A 6,181-nucleotide genomic window follows, 5' to 3' on the forward strand; every position below is an offset into this window, starting at 1 on the left:
AGAAATAAAAGAATGTCAATAAATATAGGAGTATTGATATTCAATATGCTATCAAAGTATTTATAAACAATTCTTATATTTGAGTATGTAAAACAATAAACTCTTCTGAATTTAGAATAGGGGAGAATAATTGCCTGGTATGCTCACTAACTTTTCACTAAAACCATGGTTTATAGCTGCTGGCTACTATCTCCGTCTAACACTTGACCGCACTCCTAGCTACTCATTTCTATAGACAAAAGGACTATCTTAATTGACAGAACCAAACTCAATCGACATAACTATACGTCTTGACATTTACCCGATCGTTTATAACTAGGCATGGCATTTTAAAACTGTAAACAGATAGCATACATATCATATAACATGTAATCATGGCATTCGTACAACACGTAATCACATATTTCATGTAACACGTAAGTCAGATCGTTAAAAGGTAGGTCTTAGTGCGTTCAGAATGAAAATCATGTCATTAATAATATTTACCGATCAAATATCGACTCCAACTGATATACAAATCAAATTACATTGTAATACAAAAGAAATTAGGTCTTAAAAGTATTTTTATTGAAAGCACGATATTTTCTGAGACTATACGCGTTCGTTTCGTATTAAACGGACGAACGGTTTAATTATTATGAATAAAATAAGAATTAAATAGATTTAAATCAATTAATAATAATATTAATTGACTTTTGAATACCAAAATATAATTTTTAAAACCTTAAAAAAAATTAGAAATTATTTGAATTAATTATAAATAATTTACATTTATTTAATTATTTATAAATAAAATTAATTGATTAATTGATTTTTAATCAATTAATTAAATTCATATATAATTAACTAAAATAAATTATAAATAATTAAATCAAATTTTATTTTTTAAAATAATTAAAGAAAAGAATTTTAGGAAATTAAAAATAATTAAGAAAATTTTTTATTTAAAGTAATACGTAAATGATTTTTAAATATAAAATAAGTGATTTTTGGAAATAAGAAAATGATTTATAAAAATAAATTCTAAAAAGAAAATACCCAAAAACAATTTTTTTTGATTTGCAAATGGGGAAAACAGATTGAACCGGATCAAAAGACCGGGTCACAACCGGGTTAGAAGAATCCAACCGGGTCGGGAAGAACACCGACCGGTTTCTGGGAAAAACCCAGATTCCGGTGGTCTTCTCCGGACTCCGGCGGTTCAACAGCCCCCCTAAATCGACTTTCCCCGATTTTTCCCCACGAATCCATTCAACATTCCTCCAGCAACCCAGAAAACACAACCACGTCCACACACGCCGCTGTAATACCATACTCCGACCAAAAGCCATTAAAGCCGGCGGTTTCTTCGAGTTTTCCGGCGATAAACTCGATATCCGTTGATTCTAAACTAAACTTTTCGAAATATAGCTTAAATCAAAGCTAGCAAACCCAGTAATCTATTACCATGATCCAAACATACCAACGATTCACAAACAATCCACAAAATCAAAATAAAAAACTATAAAAACCAAGAACTCGGTTTCAGTGAAATCCTAATCAAAATTAACGAATTAATATACTAAATCGATCCTTAGGATCCCAAGAACATCAATCAAGCAACCAAATCATCAAATAATCCTTTAATAATTAAAATGAATTTAAATAACAAAAAAATGAAAAAAAAAACGAAGTTACAGAAGAATCAATCTCACTTAATGATGTTTATATCAGTAGATGTAGCTTGAAGAGAGCTTCAAATCGACTACTTGAGCGTCCCAATTGGATCCCGGAATCACCTTCAACTTTGGGTTTTAATTCTTACCCTCAAGAACACCCCCAAGAACAATTTCTTGGTTTTTCTTTTATTTTCTGAATTTTTTTAATAAAATAAAATAAATAAAATAATTTCAGATCAACTATTTATATATGTACAGAAATTAATACCCCAAAAATAAATTAAGGGTATTTTTATCCCCTAATTATAATAATTAGGGCCCCAAAAATAATAATTACGGAGAATAATTTTAAAAATGATAAAATACAAAATTATTGTCAAAATTCCCCAAAAATTGCAAATAATTTAAGAATACAAAAATAAAGGGTATTTGAAATACGAGTAATTTTATAAAAATGAAAACACGGATTTTGTGGGGTTTGACGTCCCGGTGGGGTCCCGGTCCGTTAATTTTTGAAAAACAGAAACGATCCCTAAATTACCAGAAAAACTCGAAAACACATAAAATGCATTGAAACACGCGTAAAATGAAATAAAATGAGTACCTTAATAAAGACGCTAATAAATATGCGTCCTGATTGCAGATAGGTTCATATAATTGCAGTTTAAACATATATTAATCATTCAAAAAATTTTATGGCCCGCACAGAAACACACATAGCAACTGTAACATCTAATATCATGGCAATGATTACTTTAAATTTATAAAACATATAATATTTATTTATTTAACAGATAATATTCACATAATTTTCCCGGATATTACATCCTTCCCCCTTTAACAGGATTCTGTCCTCAGAATCAGCCTAAGAAAATAAATGAGGATACTTGGATCGCATTTCGCTTTCCAACTCCCAGGTCGACTCTTCAACCTTGGGATTCCTCTACAAGACTCGCACTAAAGATACAAATTTATTCCTAAGTACTCTATCTTTCTTATCTAAAATCTGCACTGGTTGCTCTACAAAAGATAAATCTGGCTGAATCTCGATTGGCTCGTATTCTATCACATGATTCGAATCAGGCAAATAACACTTCAACATTGACACGTGGAACACGTTGTGGATATGCTGCATGTGAGGTGGTAACGCTAATTCGTACGCAACCTTTCCCACACGTCTCCAAATCTCAAAAGGGCCAACATAACGCAGACTCAGCTTTCCTTTCTTTCTGAATCTTGATAAACCCTTCCAAGGCGAAACCTTTAATAACACTGCTTCTCCAATTTCGAATTCCATATCTTTTCTGGTAGGATCAGCATATCTGCGTTGACGATCTTGAGCTGCCATTAATCTTTTCCGAATAAGTTTTATTTTCTCCTTTGTCTGCTGGATCAATTCTGGACCCAAAATCTTTCTCTCACCAACCTCATCCCAACATATTGGAGATCTGCATCTTCTCCCGTACAAAGCTTCGTAAGGCGGCATCCCAATACTGGCATAATAGCTGTTGTTGTAAGAGAATTCAACTAATGGCAAATGTTCATCCCAACTCCCTTCAAAATCTAGCGCACATACCCTTAGCATATCTTCAATAGTCGGAATCGTCCTTTCAATTTGACCATCTGTCGGCGGATGATATGCGGTACTCATGTTCAGCTTCGTTCCGAGACAATCTTGAAAACTTCTCCAAAATCTTGAATTAAATCGAGGATCTCTGTCTGAAACTATGGATACTGGAACTCCATGTCGGGTCTAAATTTCCTTTAGATATAACTAAACCAATTTATCCAGTGAGAATCTCTCATTGATAGGAAGAAAATGTGCTCACTTCGTCAATATGTCCAAAATAACCCAAATAGCATCATGATTTGCCCTGGTCCTCGGTAATCCAACAACAAAATCCATTGCTATATGCTCCCACATCCATTCTTGATGTTCCGCTTTGACTCGCTGGCAAGTATAAAATTTACTTACCCATTCTGCAATTTCCTTCTTCATGCTTGGCCACCAAAAGTTTTCTCTTAAATCTCTGGACATCTTCGTACTTCCGGGATGAATTGAATATATAGAGTTGTGAGCGTCTCGAAGAATTTCATCTTTCAGCTCGGCTACGTTGGGTATCCATATTCTGGAAGAAAATCTTAATATTCCTTTATCATCCTTTTGACTCCCTATCTCTTCTCCTATCAAACTGTCTCGTTCATGGCTCATTACTTCTTCCTGACATCTTCTTATCTTCTATAATAGTTCTGGTTGAAAAGACATTGCACACAACACCTCTGTAGACATACTTGGGGTACTGACCTCTATTTCCTACTTCTCAAATTCCTTGATCAAATCCTCAGATGAAGTTATCATGTTTAACCTTTCTTTTCTGCTCAGAGCGTCGACCACCATATTTGCTTTGCATGGATGATAGTTGATAGTACAGTCGTAGTCCTTGATTAGTTCTAGCCATCTTCGTTGTCTCATGTTTCATTCCTTCTAGGTAAAGATATACTTCAAAACCTTGTGGTCCGTGTAGATTTCGCACTTTTCCCCATAAAGATAATGCCTCCAAATTTTCAATGCAAACACTATATCTGCCAATTCAAGATCATGAGTTGGATACTTCTCTTCATGTGGTTTCAACTATATTGAAGCGTAGGCTATCACCTTGTCATGCTGCATCAGAACACATCCCAATCCTTTGTATGACACGTCACTGTAAATCACAAAATTTCCTTATGCATCTGGCAAGACTAGTACTAGTGAAGATACTAATCTATTCTTTAATTCTTGGAAATTTTCTTCGCATTTCTCGTCCCATTCAAATTTCTGATTCTTCCTGGTGAGTTTTGTCAACGATGTAGCTATCTTCGTAAAATCTTGTACGAACCTTCTGTAGTAACCTGCCAATCCCATGAAACTTCGTACTTCCGTTGGTGTCTTTGGTCTCTCCCAGTTGATTATGGCTTCAATCTTTGCTGGATCCACTTCTACTTCTTTATTACTAATCACGTGCCCAAGAAATCTTACTTCTTTTAACCAAAATTCACACTTGGAAAACTTTGCGTATAATTTCTCCTGTCACAGTATCTCCAGAACTATCCTCAAGTACTCTGCGTGCTCTTCTTCAGTTTTGGAATAGGTCGGAATGTCGTCTATGAACATGATCACGAATTTATCCAAATACTTTTTGAATACTCGATTCATCAAATCCATGAAAGCTGCTGGTGCATTGGTTAATCCAAATGCCATCACTTGAAACTCATAATGCTCATATCTGGTTCTAAATGCGTTCTTCGGAATATCTTCAGACTTGATCTTCAGTTGATGATATCCGGATCTTAAATCAATTTTAGAGAACCAAACAGTGCCTCTCAATTGATCAAACAAATCATCGATTATCGGCAACGGGTACTTGTTCTTAATGGTCAGCTTATTCAGTTCTCGATAGTCAATACACAATCGTATACTCCCGTCCTTCTTCTTGACAAACAGTACTGGTGCGCCCCACGGGGATACACTGGGTCTTTTAACTCCTTTCTCCAAAAGATCTTGCAGTTGAGTTGCCAATTCTTTCATCTCCACTGGTGTCATCCGGTACGAAGCTTTAAAAACTGGTTTTGTTCCGGGTGCTAGATTAATCGCAAACTCAATTTCTCTATCGGGAGGTAATCCTGGTAGATCGTCTGGAAAGACATCTGGAAACTCATTGATAACTGGAATTACTTCTAATGCTGGAACTTCTTTGCTGGTGTCTACCACATGAGCCAAATACGCCTCGCAATTCTGACGTGTAGCTTCTTTGCTTGAACTATCGTTAAGAACTTTTTCTCTTGCTTATGCCCTCGAAATATCACCCTCTTCTTACTATCCATGATCTGAATTCTTACTTTCCTATTCTTACAATCAATATGAGCGTTATTATCTAACAACCAATCCATTCCTAAAATAACATCAAATTCTCCCAACTTAAAAGATATCAAGTTGGCATGGAAATGATGTCCTCCTATCTCAATGTCACACCTCGGGCACACTCGGTCGACGGAAACTTGATTATTATTATCTAACTCTATCATTAATGCTTGTTCTAACAACTTAACTTCGCAATGCAGTTTATCGACAAAATCTTGAGAAATAAATGACTTTGTAGCTTCAGAATCAAATAAAACTTTAACATCTACGGAGTTGACTGGAAGCGTACCTGCAACTACGTCTGAACTTTGAACAGCATCCTTCATAGTCATATTGAATGTCCTGGCCTTTGGATGGTCCTTTGCTGGTGGTCCTTCAATCCTTGGCACACTCTGAGATGGAGCACCTGTAAGCCTTGGGGTGTTGCTCATCGTACCTTGTGTTGGACAATTTCTGGAAATATGCCCTGGCTTTCCACACTTATAATAACCGGTTCCCAAATTCTGACCTTGAGTCAGATTCTGACACATATTAGCAAAGTGTCCCTTCCTGCCGCACTTGAAACATGTCACATCAGCATTACAATTCCCAAAGTGCTTCCTACCACAACACTGACAATCCG

The sequence above is a fragment of the Apium graveolens genome, chromosome 2 (assembly GCF_009905375.1).
Source record: "Apium graveolens cultivar Ventura chromosome 2, ASM990537v1, whole genome shotgun sequence".
Taxonomy (NCBI): domain Eukaryota; kingdom Viridiplantae; phylum Streptophyta; class Magnoliopsida; order Apiales; family Apiaceae; genus Apium; species Apium graveolens.